At 52.7% G+C, this 22,396-nt stretch overlaps 1 protein-coding gene across 6 annotated transcripts in view; it reads right to left on the reverse strand.

Annotated features, from left to right (window-relative positions):
* The window catches only part of APBA2 (amyloid beta precursor protein binding family A member 2), a 209,563-nt gene extending 189,619 nt beyond the window's left edge, over positions 1-19,944 (reverse strand). For 5 of the 6 annotated variants that reach the window (XM_064376321.1, XM_021666823.2, XM_012472481.3 and 2 more), the window contains exon 1: positions 18,219-18,309. The gene's annotated coding sequence lies outside the window, so the exon portion shown is untranslated. Of the gene's footprint in view, positions 1-18,218; positions 18,310-19,784 lie in introns of those variants that run through there. The other variant, XM_021666816.2, reaches the window with a different exon arrangement.
* Between the last annotated feature and the right edge of the window lie 2,452 nt (positions 19,945-22,396).

The following is a 22,396-nucleotide window of genomic DNA, read 5'->3' on the forward strand; positions in this document are numbered from 1 at the left end:
AGTAATAACTAAAAATAATGTTTTTTGAATAAAAGTGTCCTCTCTTGCCAAAAACTGCGGTAATGCTAAACTGCTGAGTTGAGGCATGTGAAGCTGCCTAGATTGGACCACTTTTTGACATACAGAAATAACAGTTTCATATGGTTCAACCTAATTTTGTCACAAAATCCGGATGAGTGGTAGGACCCGTAGGAATCATTTCCTCTCGCTTGTCCTTGTTCCTCCTCGGGGACAAGTGAGAAGGCTGTGACTTGCCCAGGGCACCAGCAGCATAGTTTTCCGCCTTCCAGAAATGTCTTTCCCACCACTGGCCCACCACACGGCATTGCCTGCCCCTCACCCAATGCCTCCCCTGTGCCAGGTCCCGGCTCTGTCATGACTCACATCGTCGTGCAAAGTGGATGTCACTGCCAGAGACAAGCCAGACCGCAGGGAGCTGGTAGGGTCCGAGGAAGGCCCGTCTGACTCTCCACTAAACCACAGCTGTCCCTGCTGACTCCACACCAGCAGGGGTCCACACCCACTTACAGGACAGCAGCTATGCCCTCCCTGGGCACTCTTTTTCATGTCATGCTGGGCCTTCACCACAAATACAAGAGCTGTTGCTTATGTAAGTTGAAGCTGAATTGGCCATTTCAGTGGCCAGAGCTGTTTTTCTGTGTCCCCAGCAGGCCACCCTTTCTGCGGGAACAAAGTGGATCAACCAGCTACTCAGCCACGCCATGGCCATAAATCCCCAGGTGTCAGCCCAGTTCACGCAGATGTCAGCTCTCTTCTGCCTCCTCACGGGATGGTCAACCGCACGTACAACAGTTTTGGTCACCACTGTCTATCGTGACCAGTGTCACTCCCCCAAAAAACCATGGCCTCTGTCACTGACTGTAAGTGAGCCCAGAGGCCGAACAGGGGCTGAAGCAACACAGGACATATTCTTCTTTTCCAGTGAACATAAGAGAAAAGCAAAGGCCAAGCATCCTCGGACCCATGGAGCCCAGCCGGAAAAGACCCGTCGAACCTGGCTGGCACCCCAGAAAGTGAACTGGGCCACGGGACGTCAGCAAGCCAAGCTGATGTTTTGTTTTTGAAATCCTCCATGCTCAAGTCACTGGGCTTCTCTCTCTCCCAGGGATGGTCCCAGCACCCAGGCAGGCTGCATCTGAGAAACTGGTCATTTTCAAGCACCCAGAAACTTGGGGCACTAAAACATACATATTTTAAGTACTAACCTGAGCTTGCCCCCCAGTTTTCATGGAGACAGTAAAGAGGGACCAACAAGGATGACAGGCTGAGGGTCCTGAGACAGATGGGGGAACAGTGAGGCTCAGAGTCAACGTCCCACACCAGGGACACAGTGGGCAGACGCAATCTGCCCTCCAAGGATTCTTAATAGCCTTCATTTTTAGAACAGTTCTAGACTTAAAGAACAACCGAGCAGACTCCACAGTTCTCATATACCTACAGCCACCTTCCACAATTATTTTCACTGGCATACATTGGCACACTATATTAATCACAATGAATGAATCTCCATCCACTATTATTAACTAACGTCCATCCTTCACTGGGATTTCCATAGTTTCTCCCTACCACCCTCTTTCGGCTCCAGGACCCCCTGCAGGACAGCACACCATGTTCAGCTGCTGTGTCTCCTCAGGCGCCTATTGGCTGTGACAGCGTCTCGGACTGTGCTTAGTTTTGATGGGCTTGATGGTTTAAAGAGCATTGGTGAGGTATTTTGTAGAATGTCCCTCAACTGGAATCTGTCTGGAGTTTTCTTTTCTTTTCTTTTTTTTTTTGAGACAGAGTCTCGCTCTGTCACCAGGTGCCAGGCGGGAGTGCAGTGGCGCAATCTTGGCTCACTGCAACCTCCGCCTCTCGGGTTCAAGCAATTCTCCTGCCTCAGCCTCCTGAGTAGCTGGGACTACAGGCGCACATCACCATGTCCAGCTAATTTTTGTATTTTTCATAGAGACGGAGTTTTACCATGTTGACCAGGATGGTCTCGATCTCTTGACCTCGTGATCCACCCGCCTCAGCCTCCCAAAGTGCTGGGATTACAGGCGTGAGCCACCTCGCCTGGCTGAGTTTTCTTCATAATTACATGGAGATAATGGATTTGCAGGGGGATCGGTACAGAGGGAAAGTAAGTGCCCTCCTCCCCCGACAGCACCCAGGGCACATGCCACCTACATTACTTGCTGTTGGCACCAACCGTGGTCCCTCCCCTTTCTGCACTGGGCTCCATGGACTGAGGTCATTGTGCGCAGCCCACCTGAGAGGGGTGAGGATGGAAGGGTACCCCGTTACCCTCGGGATTTTACCAGCCCCCTCCCCCCATGATGTCCACTTCATTCAGGCCTGAATCTTCCCTCCTGTTGTCATACCTTGCTGAAGCCCCATCTGGCCCTTTATCTTTATCTTCCCCTCCCCCATCCCAGGCCCCCAACACACACACACACATACATACCCCAAAAGCTCCCCAAGGGCAGGGTCCAGGCTTCCCCATGCTGGTGTATGTACCTGCCAGAACCCGGCATGATGTTTTCGGCACTGCAGGCACTGGAATGCTCACTCCCGAGCTGTTCCCGTTCCTGCAGGGTGGCCAGGAAGCAGTCCTCGGGCCAACATCGGCAGGGAGAGTCTCTGACCACAGTCCAGCTCCCAAAGGGGCGTGGTCAGGACACAGGGAGATGAGAAGGGGCCAGATCCAGGACCACTCAACCCTCCCCCAGGTGCAATAAACAAAGTGCCACCCCCCACCCAAGAACACAAGAGATGCAGCTAGAAAGCGTCCCGGGCACAGAGAAGTCATGTGTCTGCGCTTCTGAGCCTCACACACCACCACATACAGAAAACTCACCCCAAATCCCAGCTGTGCTAAAGGCAAGGGCAGGCTCATAGGAAGAGGGGCTCTCCATAGTGCAAATGCTGGCCAGGAGACCACAGAGAGAGCCTGGTCCAGGCCACATGGCCTGTTGTCCCAGGCTGACTCCCACTGGGTCTGGGAGGGTGGGGCCTGGGAGGGGAGGGTTGGGCTCAGACAACCCCAGATTGTGGGGGGCAGTAACACCAGGCCCACCCCTCAGATGCCCTTTCAGATCCTCAGGCCACAGTGATGGCTGTTGAAGCCACTGTGCCTCCCAAGCACTGGGACAGTCGAGTATGCCTGCAATACGGTTGGAGATTCTGAGGTCACGGAGTGACCACATCACATAACACCAGCTTGCTTCACACACATCCCTGGGAATGACCACTGGAGCAATGCTATGCTTGGTACCCTAGTCTCTCCAGCATGGGACAGGGGTGTGGAGCTGTTGAAACCATCTGACCACTTCCCTGGAGCAGGTACCCAGTTCCAAGCACTGTGCCAGGTGCTGGAATCCAGGGGTGAGCCCCAGCCAGGGGCAAGGCAGTGGGCCTCATTTATGTGGACAAAGATAAGTTGTAAATATACAATTTATAATACATATTACAAAGAGGCCCTAGGTGGAGGGGGCGAGTGTTCAAACAATTGAGTGCCTGCCTCTCTGCCAGGCAGCCCCAGGACAGAGACACATGAGATGTCCCTGCAGGGTGAAGAGGCTGCAGATGGGGCAGGACATCCTGGCAGGGCAACAAGACACACAGGGGCAGCGCCCAGGCTAAAGACCTCAAAACACCAGGAAGCAGCCCCCGACGGCTCATCCTCACATTTACAAATGTCACCAAACACACTGCAGTAGGAAAATGCCAAGGTGACAAGAAGTTTGTCAGGACAGCTCCCTTGGCTGGAAAGAAGATGACAAAGCCACAGGGAGGCTTCAGTTTGAGCAATGACAATGTGTCACCAAGCATAAAGTGACCTGAGTGAGTGGCCAGGGCAGCAGATGGTGGCCTCTGTCATGAGGGACCCTCAGAGCCCCTGAGACGGCACAGGAGACATTCCCTGAAGATCCACCCAATGCTGCTGTCACCACGACACTGTACATGGTGCCCAGCATTAGTGATTTGCACTGGGGCGAACGGCAGCTGTCACTCATTGACACACAGTGCCACACTGCCAGGCTGTTCAGGTCTGATGAGCTGCAAGAAGCCTGGGTCCAGTCAGGAGAGACTGGGAAGAAGGGCTGGAAGGTCCCCCGGGCACAGGGTCAAGGTCTGGTGCAAACACAGGCTCTTATTCTGCAGCCCATGACCACGGCCCAGTCCTACTGTCTGGGGCTCCAACTCCTCACCGAGAAAGGAACTGACACAACACTGAGGTCCTCTCTTGGGGGGTCCCTTGCCTCCTGCTCTCCGGCCCTCCACCCCTGCCCTGCCTCCTCCTCGCCTCCCCCGACACGTCCCATGCTTCACACCACTGCATCGCTGAGGGGAATGTCTGGTTTTTTCCTAGTATATCACAGATCTCTACTTTTGCAAAATAAAATAAAACTGAATTACTACCTAAATGAAAGTTTTAAAAAAGACATTCCCCACTTTATTATCAGATCCAACACACAGAGGCGCCCCTGAAGGTCTCGAAATGCTCATTCTGCATGTCTACACCCTTTGCCCTGTGAACCAGAAACAGCCCGAAGATAGCACAGTTGCAGGAATGCCGTGACCAGGCCTGCACGCGTGTCCAGCCCAGAGTATCCCAGGGCCTCTGTGGGAGGCCGAGGAGGAAGTGAGCTCACACGCACAGATGAGCTGAGCAGAGCAGAGCCGAGCACACACAACGCCCTGAGCATGCAAAAGTCTCCAACCGGCTGCAACGCAAAACAGCTTCCACGAAGCCTTAGGAGAACCCACGCCATGGCTGTGCTCACTCAAGCACACTGTGGCTCCTGAAGCTAGGGGTTACAAGGTCAACAGTCACCAGACAAAGAGTCTCTCTCCTCTGAAGTCAGCGAAATGGTCCTATCCTGGTGGGCTCACAGCCAGACCAAGAGCTCTGGTGGTAACTGGGAAGGGCTGAAGTAGAGTCCACAGGAATGAGAAGGAGTTCAGAGGTGGAAGAGGCAGGGAAGGCAGGCCAGGGAGAGACATGGGCAAGGGAGAGGGGATGCCTCTGGAGACCTGGGGGGTTGGGCCCTTGCCTGGGGAGGCAGGTGGCCAGGTGGTGCCATAGAACCTCCACCCACGACTTCTGGGCTACGAGGACATGGGGCTCCCCAGAGGGGTTCTCCACACGCAGCATCTCCCTGACTGCTCTTCTTAAAGCTCTTTGGTTTCCCACTGAACTGCAGCCAATACCATTGGATGCTTAAACACTTCGGTTACTTGTGTCTGGTTCTCTGTAAAAGCACAGCTTCTTTTACATGCAGAAATAAAAACACATTTCCTGCAGATAACTTACGCATACCAATCAAATCTATACAGATCTTAGCGTCCTACCCGGGTTTACATACCTGATCTCACTTAGAAAACACAGTGCGCGTCTAAACATTTAGAAGCATTTGTTGTAATGGCAAAATTTAATTATCTCACATAATTGAGTGTAATCTCGATTTGGATAGTATTGTTCCAGCAGTAAAAGAAGCCATGACTCACTCCATTCAGATTTCACCTTGAAAACTCCAAGATGATGAACTGCCCTGTTTTTATACTTTATCTGGAAATATACATAAAGTTCCATAGCATAAATGGAACCTTCCCATGCAAGCAGAGATGGAGAAAAGGGACGTTCTCAGTACCTCCAGAAGCTCGGCTTCCCTCACACAGGCCTCCTCTAAGTACCATCTCCCAAGGGCAGCCTGACTTCCACACAGGACAGCTGCCTGTTGCCCTTCACAGACACAGTATCAGGCAGTGCGCACTCCAGCATCTGGGGCTTTTGGCTCGACATTACATGGCAAGCCCCCTCGGCACCTGCACACACTTGCAGAGCGCCCTTTCTCAGCCTGCCGTATGGTCCGCCCTGTGAGAAGACCCTCGCTCTACTGATCCATTCTGCTGCTGATGGCCATCTGGTTAATCTGCACTTTGGCAGTTACCATCATGCTGCTATGGACGCTTCTGTGTGTCTCTTGATGGCTGTATCAGTTTCCAACGGCTGCTGTGACAAATTACCACAAAACCAGGTGGCTGAAAACACATTTCTTCTCTCACGGTTCTGGAGGCTAGACGTCTGCAAGCAGTTTCACTGGGCTGAAACCAGGGTGTTGGCAGGGCCGCTTCCCCAGAGGCACTGGGGGAGAATCCTCACCTTGGCCTTATCCAGTTTCTCTTGACTACTGTGTTCCCTGAGCTGCGGCTGCTTCACTCCAATTTCTGCCTCCTTGGTCACATCTCTCTCCGCCTCTCCCTTTTTTTTTTTTTTTTTGAGATGGACTTTCACTCTTGTTGCCCAGGCTAGAGTGCAATGGCACAATCTCAGCTCACCACAACCTTCGCCTCCCGGGTTCAAGTGATTTTCCTGCCTCAGTCTCTCGAGTAGCTGGGATTACAGGCATGCGCCACCACACCCGGCTAATCTGTATTTTTCGTATAGACAGGGTTTCTCCATGTTGGTCAGGTTGGTCTTGAACTCCCAGCCTCAGATGACCTGCCCACCTCGACCTCCCAAAGTGCTGGGATCACAGGTGTGAACCACCACGCCCAGCTCTCTGCCTCTCTTACTACAATCCTTGAGAATGGCATTTAGGACCCACCAGATAATTCAAGATAATCTCTTCATTTCAAAATCCTTAAACACATCTGCAAAACCACTACCATATAAGGTAACATTCGCAGGTTTCAGAGATTAGAACCTGATGTCATCTGAAGGGCACTAATGCCCATATGCCCATTTTACTCCGTTTTATTTGGATTGAGACTGCTGGTCATAGAGTGTATGTATGCTTAGCTTTAGTTAATTCTACAAAAAAGCTTCCCAAAGCAGTTGTACAAATTTCTGCTCTGACCAGCAATCAGAGGTCCATTTGTTCCACATTCTCACCAACATCTGCTATTTTCTGCTTTTTTTTTTTTTTTTTTTTTTTTTGAGACTGAGTCTCACTCTGTTACCCAGGCTGGAGTGCAGTGGCGCGACCTCGGCTCACTGCAACCTCTGCCTCCTGGGTTCAAGCAACTCTACCACCTCAGCTTCCCGAGTAGCTGGGTTAAAGATGCCCACTACCATGCCCAGCTAATTTTTTTGCATTTTTAGTAGAGACAGGGTTTCACCATGTTGGCCAAGCTGGTCTCAAACTCCTGACCTCACGTGATCCACCCGCCTTGGCTTCCCAAAGTGCTGGGATTGCAAGCGTGAGCTGGGATTACAAGCACCTTGCCTTTTCTGCTCTTTTGATGTCAGCCATTTTGGTGGGTGTGGAATGGTGTCCCATTTACAATTCATTTTGCATCTCCCTAATGACTAACGGACTGGAATACTTCTTCATCTCTTAAGTGGACGTACGTGTGTGTGTGTGTGTGTGTGTGTGTGTGTGTGTGTCTTTTGCCATTTTCCTACTCAGTATTCTCTCATTTTCTTGTTGATTACATAGTGCATTATTTTAAGATGAGTCATTTGTTAAAATAGATTCCACTAAGACATTGGCAGATGGAGGCCTAGTTTCTGGTGTCAGGGCTGGAGACGTGAGGTCCAGCTGTGTCCAAGCAATCAGATGACATGAATTATGTACCTTAAACATCCATAATAGACTCTAAGCCTCTGTCACCTTGCAAGTTTCCAATAAGGAACATGATTGAGAGTTTGGGGGCCTCGTCAGGGACTGGACGGGTGGGACAAAAATCAGTCCCAAATTAATGTGTTATATCTCCAGTTACTTCCTTGAAACCAAATCTAATTATACTTAAAAGAGTAGCCACTGGAAAGTAAACTCTATTAGGATTTCTATAAGTACACGTGGGTTTTATGGGACTTTGCGGAAGCAGCTACTGCTGACCCAGTCGGCATAATGATAGCCCATCTCCAGAATCAGGCACTGCCCCCACACCATGATGGGTGAGTGAGGCAGTGATGCCACTGACAATAACCATTTGAACTCTGCTGTGAAATATTAAACACACCAGAGTTTGGTTTCTCTACATCATAATAAAGAAAGAAAGCAGGTTTGAGACATCAGTTGATGTGAACTACAGCATAATATTAGATGTCTGATTAATACCATCAAGATGATAGAAAGTTCTACTCATAGAGGTACTTTCCTCCCCGCAACGCCCGCATCAAATAGAGCGCTCTCTTTCAAATCAGGTATTTTCTTTTTCAGACAGGTTCTCACTCTGTCACCCAGACTGGAGTAGAGTGGTGCGATCACAGCTCACTGCAGCCTCAACCTCCTGGGCTTAAGCGATCCTCCACCTCCACCTCCACCTCAAGTAGCCATGATCACACGTGTGAGCCACCACATCTGGCTAGCTTTTCTATTATTTGTAGGGACGGGATTTTCCTATGTTACCCAGGCTGGTCTCAAACTCCTGGGCTTAAGTGAGCCTCCCTCCTTGGCCTCCCAAAGTGCTGGGACTACACCATGAACCACTGCCCCCAGCCTTCACATCAGATTTCTAAGAAGCCTAAGGAGTAGAAAGCCTTTTCAGTTACGGCGCATAAAAGTAACAAAAGCAGCCTCAGCCATCGTTCAGTGCAATCCCAGCAGACAGGGATAATGAGGGGGACGTGGGCCTCATGGGAGGGAATACTGCCCCCCACGTCCACACCATGCCCGTGAGAAAAACAGACTGACTGCAGCTCCGAAAGATACAGCAACTTACCCGAAAAACAGGGACCTCTGATGCTTGACATTATCAGGTAAGAGATGTTTCTGACCCAGCAGCCCCCAGGGCCCCAAGCTGCAGATGCCTGGGTGTATCCAGGCCACGGACAGGAGGCACCCAAATGTCTCCCCAAAGCCCCCCACCACCACTGCTGCAGAGGCCTCTGGAGCTCATCACCCTGCAGCACTGCTGCTCCCATTCCCTTTCCCAAGCCCTCTGCAGTCCCCTCTCCTGACGCAGGGCCAGAAAGCGACCAGGAGCCCCGTAAATACAGCCTGCATGCCCAGCCGGGCTGAGGCCAGACACATGGTGGGCAGGCAGGAGACCACACATGCGCTGCCACCGCACCCCTTCACACTGGAGCTGCCAGAAAGACCCAGCCCTCCCTGTGTGCCCAGGGTAAGTCAGCAGAGCTGCACAGGTTAACACTGGGTGAGCAAATTAATAACGTGATGAATGGTTTGTCGCGGATTTTGTCGTTCTTGTAGAAGAACAGGAGCAATTTAATCTAGAAATCCTGTAAATCTCTAAAGGGTAAAATTAAACGTCCGCGCTAGCAAGGCTGGGACTTGGCAGCAGCCACCGCCTCCCACAGAACACAGTAGGGAGCGGGCTCCGGAGGCCCCCCCCCAACCATGACGCAGGTGCTGCCTCGGCCAGACACCTGCCCCTGCCACCCTCCAGCATCCTCACTGAGCCTCTGCCCAACCCACGCCGCGCATCATCCACCTGCACCTCCCTGTACCCTCCCCTGAACCTCCGAGTGCACCCCTGACCACTTCCTTCTCCCACATTGACCTGTCCGCTAGAAAAGCCGGCTGCAGAAATCACTCTCCGAGAGTTCGCTGCAAGGACTCTCCAGGGCCACCAAGCTCCTAATGGTCAGGAACTGCCCTCCAACCCCCATCTCCAGCTCTGACCTGCACAAACCACATAGTCCTCCTGCCAAAAACTTGGCCCTCCCTGTGCCCAGGGTGCCCCACTCCAGGTTGGCCCTTCTGCCTGGAGGGCTCTTCTGGCCTGGGCTCTGAAGGGGCAAACCCGCCCACTCTAGGATGGGGTCCAGGAAACACCCCAACCTACTGTGGGGCTCTCACATCTTCCAGACTGTGCCTCTCTAGGAGGGCCTTGGACCCAGAGCCAGAATGGGGCTCTGATGCCATTGCACATTCTCCAGCAGCCCCTTCCATGCCCTCCCTCCTAATCTCACCAGCTCTAAACTGGGAACAAGAAAGCTGGAATACGGTAGCTGCTCAGAAAATACCTACTGGATGCATGGGTGGATGGATGGACAGAGCTCTAGGCAAAGGGACTCAGGGGTAAGAAAAGTGAAAGGTACCTGCCCCCACTTCTACCACTGCACAGTCCCTGACTGTCAAAGGACTGAGAGGTGAATGACAGGCAAGGGGAGACCTACCATGTTAGTGTCCCACACAGCTGTTTCCATTATAGATAAACTATCCTACCTGACGTATAAAAGGAGCAACACATAAAAGGAGTTAGGCCGGGGTTGCCAATGTGAGGGGTGGGAATGCTGCCAGTCCACGGGTCCCCCAAGGCAGCTCCCCAAACGAAGTCAAGACAAGTTGGACGTGAGGCTGCCTCTGGGTGTTTCAAATCAACTGAATTAGTAGCAGCCCTCAGTGCTGATTAAGCACAGGAACGCCTGTGATCAAGAAGAAAACCATTACTTAGTAAAATGCAATTAATTTAGAAGCTGAAACCTGTGAAAGCCCAAGGGAAAGACACAGTCAGAAGTTCTTGGTCTGAAGAGGCTTCTGCTCTCCAAGCCTCCAACCCAAGACAGCACAAAGGCGTCTTCCCTAGCAACTGCACATACAACCTGCGGAACGATGGCAAGCTGCTCTCCAGGTACCTGAACCTGAGGCCTCAAAGGGTGGAGAAAGTTCTCAGGCAGAATCTTCACAATACATGCATAAAAGAAAGGCGCTTCTACTACAGGCTGTGGGTCAGGCAAACCTCAACTTCATCAGTGCCATTCCCTAGAGAATCAGCCATCAATGTGACCCACTCAGTTCTGCCTCAGGGGCTCAGAATCTAGCAGTCAGGCCAGGTGGGCAGTGCAGGACCTGTGGCCAAAATCACAGTCCATTCATCACTCTGCTGACAGCTTTCATGATCACTAGCCAGAACCAGTTAAGAGGCTTAAGGAATTGCCAGGTATCTGAAACCCAGCAGGCAAGTTGGTAAGAAATCACACACACACACCCCCCAACCCTGGTGACTGCACTGACCGAATGCTTTACCGCAGCAGAACACTTGCATGCATCTCATCTCCATCCACAGTAACTCAGTGGCAGGTGAGGAAGGAGGCACGGATCTCCACGTGCCCTTTTGGGATGAGTCAAACTCTGAGCAGTGACGCTCTACAGCTGGCTCGCTCGTGGGGGCAGAGCCTGGCTTCCCAGAGCTTCCAATTCCTAACACATGCCTGGCCCCACCGCATCACACCTGTGACAGCTGCCACCAGCTCCACATAATACAGACAGATGCTGGAGCACACGGCTCGCTTATTACACCAAAGGGTTGAGAAACAGAAACCATGTTTTATTTGCACAATGCACACACTTGCTTCCAGACGGACCTGAGACATCCACCATCCCTAAATGCATGAGTTCACTCAATTAGTGGCTTTTCTATTTTTGAAACAATGAATTTTCCCAAGACAGTTGATAATCAAACCAATTTCGGGAACCCATAAACTGTACTTCTTTATTAAATTAACAATGCACACAACAGTTCGGAAGAATTCATATGTAGAGCTGCCCTGCTGGGGAGTCAATTCTAGGAATGTAAAACCAACCAAATAAAAAAACTATATATACACACACACACACACATACACACACACACACATACACACACACATACACATACACACACACACACACAATCATGCGTCGCTTAATGACAGGGATGTGTTCTGAGAAATTTGTCATTGAGCAATTTCATCATTGTGCAAACATCACAGAGCATACTTTATACAAACCTACTCCACGCCTTGGCTATGGGGTGCAGGCCACTGCTCCGAGGCTACACACCTGGGCAGCGTGTTACTGTGCTGAATACTCTGGGCAAGTGTGACACAATGGTAAGTATGTGTGTATCTAAACATACAAAAGGCATGGTAAAAATACGGTATAAAAGATAAAACACGGTACCCCTGTCTAGGGCACTTACCATGAACGGCATTTGCAGGACTGGAAGATGCTGGGTGAGTCCGTCTGTACACTAGGGCAGACTTTATAAACATTGTACCCTTAAGCTACATTAAATTTTTTTAAAAAAGTAACTGGGCCAGGCACAGCGGCACACGCCTGTAATTCTAGCACTTTGGGAGGGAGAGGCGGGTGGATCACAAGGTCAAGAGATCAAGACCATCCCAGCCAACATAGTGAAATCCCATCTCTACTAAAATAAAGTTAGCTGGGTGTGGTGGCGCACGCCTGTAGTCCCAGCTACTTGGGAGGCTGAGGCAGGAGAATTGCTTGAACCTGGGAGGCAGAAGTTACAGTGAGCCGAGATCGCACCACTGCACTCCTGCCTGGTGCCTAGTGACAGAGCAAGACTCTGTCTCAAAATAATAATAATGATAAATAAATAAAGTAACCTGCACTACAACTTTACAAAAATGTTACTAGGAAATAGGAATTTTTGGGCTCCATAATAATCTTATGGAACTTCTGTCATAGATGCCATCATTGACCAAAACACTGTCATGTGATGCATGACAATACATATGTATCTCAACTGAAAATTCCAAATGTCAGTAGTGTTCTCTGACTCACTATTTACTAATAAGTGTTTGCTCAGAACTGTCTCTGCCTGAGAGTTTCAGAACCAACAGTTTCCCTGCCCAGTTAATTCTAGGGAAAAGAAGTGCTAAGAAGCCATATTGGCTTCAAGTGCAAAATGTGAAAACACCTTGGTGCCCCACCAACCATGTCAGCCTCTTCCTGGAGGGCAAGCCCTGGACCCTCTCCCAGCCCTGCAAAGGGCCCACGTTATCTGTGGCATTTCCATGACTTTCCAATGCCAGCCATAAGATTCTCTCAGCACGTGTTGAAAATCAGCCCCTGTACGTGCCCACCAGTGGTCATAAGTCCTATCATGCCCACCCTGTTAAAAACAAATCTGATACAAAATGGGCCCCAGCAGGAGACAGGGAGGAAACATGGGCCTCATACTCTCCAGTTCAGGCCCAAAGTCCAGCACTGCCCCATCTCAGCAGCGTTCTCAGGCAACCCACAGCTACCTGTCCTCAGCCTCCTCATGCAAACTTAAGACACGTGACCAGACGTGGTGACTCACACCTGTAATCCCAGTACTTTGGGAGGCCGAGGTGGGTGGATCACCTGAGGTCAGGAGTTTGAGACCAGCCTGGCCAACATAATGAAACCCCGTCTCTACCAAAAATACAAAAAAAGTAGCTAGGTGTGATAGTGGGTGCCTGTAATCCCAGCTACTTGGGAGGCTGGGGCAGGAGAATCGCTGGAACCCAGAAGGCAGAGGTTTCAATGAGCTGAGATGGCACCACTGCATTCCAGCCTGGGCAACAAAGTGAGACACTGTCTCAAAAAAAAAAAAAAAAGACAAGACACGCTGTCAGGAAATTATTTAAAATGACAAAGAGGGACGGAACTCAACAAACAAAACTGCCGACGATGTGTGTTTCATTCCAGTGGTTTCACCATCAAATGCACCTTCAAGTGTCGGAGGGCTTCACTTTCCAGAAAATTTCTAGAGATGAAACTATTTTCACAGTCACTCAATGCAGGAATTTCAACCACATATTTTTTTCTCTTAATTTTGATCCTTCAAACACAAAACAACAGGCGTAGCGCCTTACATTAAAACAGCCCCTTAGAGTTTATGACGTGCCTCCTCTGTGTTCTCTCACTAGGCCGTAGCTGTAACTCACAAACCTGACCCTTAAAACTCTCAGAACAAGAAGAGAAGTCGCACAGGCCGGAGCCCACGCAGCCACGCCACAGAGCCCACGCAGCCACGCCACGGAGCCCTTGCTGTCATAAAGTACCTCGCATCTTGTTTGTGCCTCAAAACAACCCCAGGCGAGAGGCCTCGTGTATATTACAGATGCTGAGAAAGACTCTCAAGCCAGGTGACTGGCCCAGGGCCCCAGGGATTAGTGGCAAGGCCTGGCTGGAACTGAGCTCTTCTTACTCCAGATCCCATCCTCTTTTCCGACCTCCCAGTCCCTTTCTCATAGAACCAAAGCGTCTTCTCCAGCCAGGCCCTGCCACTAATCCCTGGGGCCCTGGGCCAGGACACAGGCAGGAGGGACTCAGGCAAGAGGAGGCTTGTGGAAGGAAGGGAAAGCAGAGTGGCTGGGAGCCCTGGGACAGAGTCTGATGTCAGATACAAGACAAGTTTGGAAAGATCCACACGGAGCAGGAAGGGAATCTGGGTGCGGGGGTAAGGATACCTCCTTCCAAAGCCCATCCATATCTGAGGTGATTGCAGGGAGACGCAGAGCTGGCTTGGGCAGCAGGGACCGCCTGGGTTCAGAGAACCCAAATAACTGAAAATCCACAAAGGAATCTTAGTGCAGAATCAGAAAGTGCACTCTTTGGGCTGGTTACCTTCCCAAGCACATTCTCCTCTGGCCCATGTGAAACCGGTGTTGCCCTGTACAACTCTGCAGCGCTTTCCTGACTGCCCACTGAGTGAGGGTCTGTGCTACAGTCTAGAAGGATCCAAATGTGAACGCAGCTGGGTTTCAGTTCTGGGACTCAGGGAAAGGAGGAGCAGGGAGCAGGACATGTGCCGCAAGGAAAAGCAGTGCTCCCGTGTTGCATTCACTCGCTCATCCAACTATAGCGCTAAGGCTCTACCGTGTGCCGGGCACTTCTCTAGCGACTGGGGATCCAGAGGTGAACAAAGTCTTTGACATTTGAGTGGTAAGAGACAGACAATAAGCACAGAAATTACATGCTGAACGGTGAGTACTAAGGAGAAACACAAAGCAAGGTTAACAAGAAAAGGGAAGTAACGCTAATTTGTGTAGGGCTGTCAGGGAGCCGGCAGTAAGTGAGAAAGCCGGCTAGCTGGACATCTGGGGGCGAGTCATGCCAAGGGGGTGGGAACAGCAGGTGCAAAGGCCCTGGGGCAAGAGTGGCCTGGCCAATCTGAGGACCAAGGGATAAGAGGGAAAGAGCCCGCATTCAGTTGGGACTCTCCAGGATGGACATGGGCCAATGATGACAGGCGAGGATGGGGTAGGAACAACCCAGAGCGGATCTGGGCATGAGCCTGTCTGCCTGGAGCCAGGGCAGCCTGGAAGGACCGTGCTTGGGAGCAAGGGGGTAACTTGAGAAAATCCGGCCGAGTAACGTGGATGCAGAGGGGACACTGGAAAGCCACTGAAGGCCTGGGCAAAAGTGACACACCTGGCCTGGGCCAACCCACTGAGTTAGGGGTACCCCACAGCCCAATCTGGGAAACCTCACAGCCGGCACAGAAATCATAATGCACACAGTAATGGCACCCCATCAGTACACGGGGTTCCACAGAGAGAGCCTGGCTGCAGGACCTTGAGGTCACCTACCTCCCCTGGCTCCCTTGTTTGTCCGGACAGGGAGAGAGGGGAGGATTGGATTCAGGAGAGGCGAGAAAAGACGGTGCCCACGACAGCTGACTCAGCCTGTGCCAGCAGGCTGCTCTGAGACACAAGCTGGACCCAACCCAGGCAGTGGGCGGCAGTGGGGTAGGGAGGAACTCAGGGAAGGGAAGGAGCCAGAGAAGCCTCCCTTGGGCGCTCGGCCCAACCACCATCCAAGGGAACAAAGAGCATCCCCCAACCCCTGCCAGGCACACAGGCTGACTTCTGGTGAGCAGCCATCTCAAACTTGACCTACATTGGGGAGGCCTGCCTGGTGGTCAGTGGCTACCTCACACCCTACCTGTGCCTCCATGTCCGCAGTCCTCATGGTCACCTGGCAAGGGTGAGGAACTGAGGCTGTGCAGGGAAGGCACACAGCCTGTGAGTGGCACAGCCAGGACCGCCACCCAGGCCCTGAGCTCTCTCCAATTCTCTAAGGACCAGGCTGCAAGGCAGGGCATGCCATCTCCACCACTTGTACCGGAAGACATTTAAGGCCAGCCAGGAATGTGTTCAGGGTATCGATCCCCACCGACCACCAGCCCTCTCCGACTCCCCGGGACAGTCAAGGTTTCTCTAAGACTTCAGACCATGGTGTCACCTGAGGCCCACACCTGTTGAATCACCGGGGCAGGTATTCATGGCGAGGAGCACCAGAGAGGAGCTGAGGCCTGCGTGGGGCCTCTACAGCCAGGCTCAGACCCCACTGTCCCCACTCCAACAGCCCTCACCTCGGCCACCAAGGCCCCATCCAAACAAAGCCCAGCCTGATACCAACCTCACCATCAACTGTTTTTCCTCTGACTTCCTCTCAGTTTTGTCTAGGAAAAAATCAAGGTATCTTTATCACCCCTCTCAGCTTCCAGGGGTGTGATCAGCGTCTTTTACAATTATCTCTTATTTTTATCCAGTATTTCTTAGCTCAGTTGGCAAATTGGGTATTTACACACCTCCATTTCACAATCCATCCCCACCAATTATGCCTGTGAAACTAACATTTTGTTTAAGAAAAAAAGGTTAGAACTACTTAAGAAGGTTATGTAAACAAGTTAACTAGCAGGCCACAACTTGGGTCTAGGGTGTCCAAGAAAACAAGCAAGGTGGAAGAGAATGAGGAGCTGATGGTCACCAGCTCCACCTCCTTCCGGCACCCACCCCACCTCTCCTGCTTACACACACTCACACCCACGGGACTCAGCCTGCAGCTTCTCCCAGCCCAGGACCCCAGGAGCCCAAGAGCCCAACAGTGGGGAAAGGCACAGACCACACTTCCTAACAAATGAGAGGGAAGACTCAGTAACCCACCGCAGGTGCCAGTACCAGCCCAGACATGGAGCCCACTCCAAGGGCCCCCCTGCCAGTGTTGCTAGCGCCCACCGAGGGAGGCCCGCGAGCATACAGCCGCAAGCTCCAGCTTTATCCACTCATTCCCCGGACACCACCAGGAGCCCCAGCGGGTTCCACGACCGTGTAACATCAGCCCTCCTGCCCCACAAATCCTAGGCTCAGGAGACCCTCTCCAGCCCAGGCTGCAGGGGGAGGCAGCCTCCATGGTCAACCAGGAATCAGCACAGAGAGCAAGGCATCCTGGACGCCCCGGACCGGGAAACCCAGATCGCGTCCCCTGCATAGTGGCCACTCCTGGGAGAGGAGAAACCCCTGCCTCACCTCACTGGAGGGACCCTGACCCAGAGGCCTAAGAAAAAGCCACCTGCAGGCTCCTGGCACCTGCCAAGCTGCACCTTAGTAAAACTCGTCCCACTTCAAAGTGCAAAGCTCTCAGGTCATTATTTCTAAAACCTCTGTCCTTTCTCAAAGAGGACGGAAAATAGGAAAAAACAAACAAACAGAAGGAGGCACAGGAGGCTGAAGAGGCCAGAGGCAGTTTAGCCCAAAAACAAAGTGCCGGACACATGATGCCGAGTTTGGGGTGCTTCACCCTCCGCATGCCCATTTAGGAGCTGACTGCACTCAACCATACATTTACGTCTGGTGCCTGCCAAGTCGTATCTGAATAGAGCTGAAAAATTAAGACTTCCTTCTGCCAGTAAATACTAAGCTAAGACTGGCAGGCCCCTCTAAGGCTCTGATCTCCACTGGTGTCCCGCAGGGCAGGCCCCTCGCGGGCGTCCCCCCATCACCATCCCTCCGAGTAGGCCCTGGGGAAAAGAAGTTCGCCCCCTGCCTGGGCACACCGAGGCCCTCTGCCCGTCCCATACAGCCCTGCTTGGGGACCAGGGCGTCAATGTTCTCCTTCAGCATCTTCGGCCAGACCTCCCGCCGGCAGCCTTGCCAGGCAGTGCCTACCGTGGGGAAGGAGCCCCGCCGCGGGGCAGGTCCGCGCCGCGCCGCCAGCCCGGCACCTGCAGCCCAGGAGCCACGGGGTGTTTAATTGAGAAGTTTTCCCCGCTAGGCGTTATTAGAAAGGGAAAGGGAAGGGGGCAAAGATTCGGGCTCGGGTTCTCCCTGGCAGCGAACCCCGAGGCGACCCCAAACTCGGTAGTTGCCGCCGGCCACGGGGACTTGATGCCGGCGCCAAGCGGGGACACGGAACGCACCAGCGGCCCGGCCAGCCCGGCGGGACCCGAGCGGGCGCCACCCCCACCCCGCAGGCAGCGCCTCTCGCCGGCGCCCGGTGCTCCCCGCCAAGGATGCGAGAGCCGCCGCCCGGTCCCCGCAGCATCCGCCCGCCGGTCGTGGGAGGGGGAAGGGACGGTCCGAAAGGAGTGGGGCCGCCGGGCTGCACCCGCAAATCCCAGCAGCGGCCGCCCAGGGCCCCTCCGAGTCCGGAGGGCAGCGCTCGGGCCGCAACCTCCGCGCCGCCCCCCACGCGTCCTGGTCCCCGCGGCCCCTGGTGCCGCCGCCCGCGAGTCTGGCAGCCCAGGCCCCGGCTTACCTGCCCAGGGCGCGGGAATGTCCGAGTGCGCCGTCGTCCCTGCCTCGCCGCCGCCCGCTCGGTCCGCGAGGCCGAGCTCTTTGTGAGCCCGCGCCGAGCCGACACCGCGACTGCTGATGAGCCCGGGAAGCTGAATAGCTTCTCGAATATCGGCGGGCGCGCCCCGGACGCAGCGTACGGCACGCAGGGCCGCCTCTGCCGGGCGCACGCGGCGCGGCCGCGGGGCGCACCCCGCACCGGCCTGCGGCTGCGGGGCCAGAGCCCCGGCCCCGGCCGCTTCCGCCTCACCCTCGCCGAGCACACTGGGGCCGGAAGACGATTCCCGGCTACATCGCCCGGCGGGAAGAAAAGGAAGACAAAGATGCGTCTGTGCCGGGCGTGCGCGAGGCCCTGCGCACCCTGGCCCCGGCGCTGGGACAGTCGGCAGGGCGGATGGGACGCGGGTCCGCCGGGCGGGTCTCCAGGACCGGGGCTGGAGCCCAGACGTTGGAAGGCGCGGCGCCCCGAACGCCTCGAGCCCTGGGGAGCACACAGATTCCTGGGCGTGTCCCGGCCCTGCGGGCTGGGGAGCTGCAGGAGTCTGGTCCTGCGGGTAGAGCCGGTGAACGCTAGGCTCCCACCCTGCTCGCTCGGCCCGCGCAGCTGTAAGCGGGACCCTAGAGCGGGGAACCCTTGGGGATCGCGGCCTCCGAAAGCCCCATCCGGCAGGAGAGGCCCCCTGCTGCCTCCCCACCGCAGCTCACCCAGGCGGGTGCTGGACTCCAAGTCTTCCCTGCCGATTCCCGCTAAGCACCCCAGCACCCCGTTTCCGATACCCTGTAGTGCTTTAGCCCCCAGCTACGGCCTCACTCCAGGCCATTCTCTCCTTGCAGTCCTGAATGGAGAGAACCTTGACCTACGCGGGGCCCTGGGGAGCACACCCTCACACACATCCCCAGGGGAGCTAGTCTTCCGCCCCCGCAGCGCGAGAAATACCCTGGAGGCCCTGGAAGGTCGTTCTGGAGACTCCGATGTCACCTTCGGCCCTCTGGCCCTTTCGTTGAGTCCCAGGCAGATGTGGTAAGCCGTGGGAGACGCACAGGGTACCTTGCGTGGGCAGTGTGGGGCCTCAGGTGGCTCCTTTCCCCAAAACCTGGTGATTTGCCCTCGTTTTCTTTTCTCCTTTTGGCTGGATTACGCAAAACTGTGGCATGGAAAGTTCTGAAGAAGGGGGCACAGGGGGACAGGGGACCTGGGGGGTGAGGAGAGCCCATCTTCCTGCTGTCCTGAGGGCCCGAGCTGAGACCTTAAGAAGGGGCTGGGGGAAGCCGCATCCTAAGCTGCACTAGGGTTAGATATAGTGTGGACTTGGCCTCTCCACACTCTGCCCCCACCAAACACTCACAAATCCCCAGGGCCAGAGCTGCCAGTGGGGGCTGCTCCTGGTAGGGCAGCTTTGTAGCCACAGGACCAAAGAAAGGGGCAAAGGCAGAGCTGGGGCAGGCCAGCGAGGTTCGTGACCCCCTCCCCACTCAGGTTAGCATACCTTCACTGCTTACTTTCCACCTGGACAGACGTTCTGCTTACCTGGCCAACACAAAGTTCATCCAGCCTCCTGTGGCCCAGCCTTTCTCCAATGCCAATGGTGGGAAGCAGTGATTCCAGGAAGACAAATTCAGTCATCTTCTTGCCTGTTACATGATCACATCCCATAGGAAACCAGACACCTGTGCCTGAAGCTGATCCACACAACCCCCCCACCTCCTCAAACCCCCACCCCCGTCTATGTGAATGTGTGCGGGCAGGCAAGTTGCATGCTGTTCCTTCAACAGCCTCCCTTGAGATCTTCCCGTGGGCAGGCTCTGCGCCAGTCACTGAAAATTAAACCCCATCCCAGCACCCGGCAGTGAGTGGCTGATGTCCACAGTCCACAGGATGAAAGGTACAGGCCTAGGGCCAGAACAGTGGCTCCCATCTGTAATCCCAATGCTTTGGAAGATGAAGCGGGAGGCTCACTTGAGCCCAGCAGTGCAAGTCTGCAGTGAGCTATGATCATGCCGTTTGCACTCCAGCCGTGGTGACAGAACAAGACCCTATCACTTTAAAAAAATGAAATAAATTAAATAAATTTAAAAATAAAGGTACAGGCCTGCCCCCAGCCTTACTCAGATTCCCTAAATCTGGTGGGCTTGAGCCAACTGCCAGTATTCAGATAATTTTTAAAGAATCATTAGGACAAATAGCTAATGCATGTGGGACTTAAAACCTAGATAATGGGTTGATAGGTGCAGCAAACCACCATGGCACACATATCCCCATGGAACAAACCTACACGTTCTATATGTGTATCCAGGAACTTAAAGTAAAATTTTAAATAAAAAAAAAAGAATCAGGCTGGGCGAGGTGGCTCACACCTGTAATCCCAGCACTTTGGGAGGCCGAGGCAAGAGGATCACGAGGTCAGGAGTTCAGAGCAACCTGGCCAACATGGTGAAACCTCACCTCTACTAAAACACAAAAATTAGCTGGGCATGGTGGAGGTCACCTGTAATCCCAGCTACTCGGGAGGCTGAGGCAGGAGAATCGCTTGAACCCAGGCAGCAGAGATTACAGTGAGCTGAGATTGTGCCGCTGCACTCCAGCCTGGGTGACGGAGTGAGACTCCATATCAAAAAAAAAAAAAAAAACCTCTGGCATGGCAATCACTGCCATAAGCAAAGTCACAAAGGAGGAAAAAATTATTTGCAATTCACGTCACAAGCAGTTAATTTCCCTAATACATAGATAACATCGAGAAATTGATAAGAAAAAAATATCAAAAGAAGGCATCACGGATCATCACCGAGTCCCCACCATGGCTCACACCTGTAATCCCAGCTACTCAGGAGGCTGAGACAAGGATCACTTGAGCGCAGGAGTTCCAGGCTTCAGTGAACGATGATCATGCCAATGAAATACACCTGGGCAGCAGGATGAACCTATCCCTTAACAGAAAAGACAAAACAAAGAAACAAGTAAACGGTAAGAAGCAGATAATTCGCAGGGAAGGACATACAAATGTGTTTTAGACATCTGAAAAGCTGACCTCCCTTATTCATAATAAATGCAAATTAGGCCAGGTGTGGTGGCTCATGCCTGTAATCCCAACACTTTGGGAGGCCCAGGTGGGTGGATCACTTGAGGTCAGGAGTTCCAGAGCAGCCTATCCAACATAGTAAAACCCCGTCTCTACTAAAAATACAAAAATTAGTTGGGCGTGGTGGTGAGCGCCTGTAGTCCCAGCTACTTGGGAGGCTGAGGCAGGAGAATTGCTTGAACCCGGGAGGCGGAGGTTACAGTGAGCTAAGATCACACCATTGCACTTGAGCCTAGGCAACCAAGTGAGACTCCATTTCAAAAAAAGAAAAAGAAAGAGAAATGCAAATTGAAACTATGCTGAGATGCCATTGTGTTCACCGATCAGAGACCCAGGAGTTCAGTAACACAATATGTTCCAGAAAGCAAGGGAAAACTGGCAGATTCCCACACTGCCCATGGGAGTGTGAATCAGTACAACCACTATGTAGGAAAATTAGATGGTGTTTATCAAAATTACAGATGTACAAGCTCTTTGACCTAAGAATTCTACTTCTGGGAATTTTTTGACTTGTGTATCACACATGCAAACTAGGCATGCATAGAATCATTCACAGTGCTATGTTTCTGTAGTAAATGACTGCAGACAACCTTCATCTCCATGAAAAGGGGACTGGGGACTGTTCAATGCATGAGGGCGCTTCCACACACTGAAATAGTATGCAGCTGTCAAAGAAGGAAGAAACACGTGATAGATTAACACGAGAAATTCTCCAAGATTAATTGTTAAGTGAAAGACCAAAGTGCAGAAGGTATGTGTAGTATGCCACCATGTGAGTAAAAAAAGCAAAAAGGAAACAAGAGTGAGCCTATAGACACTCAGGTACAATCAGAAAGCCTTTCTGGAAGGATCACAGGAAACTGAAAAATGTTGGTTACCCTTGGGAAAGAAACTAGTGTCTGGGGTGGAGGTGACAGGAAAACTTTTCAGTGATTTTCCTTTTCATTTTTGAAGTATATGATATTATCTATCCCTGAAAAAAATTTTAATTATCATTCATAACCCTGGTTCTTAACCCTTTGGAGGGTAAAAGATCTCTGAAATCTTTGATCTATTGTCCTGG

The sequence above is a fragment of the Aotus nancymaae genome, unplaced genomic scaffold, assembly GCF_030222135.1.
Source record: "Aotus nancymaae isolate 86718 unplaced genomic scaffold, 86718_ANA_hifiasm-v0.15.2.pri h1tg000014l, whole genome shotgun sequence".
Classification (NCBI taxonomy): Eukaryota; Metazoa; Chordata; class Mammalia; order Primates; family Aotidae; genus Aotus; species Aotus nancymaae.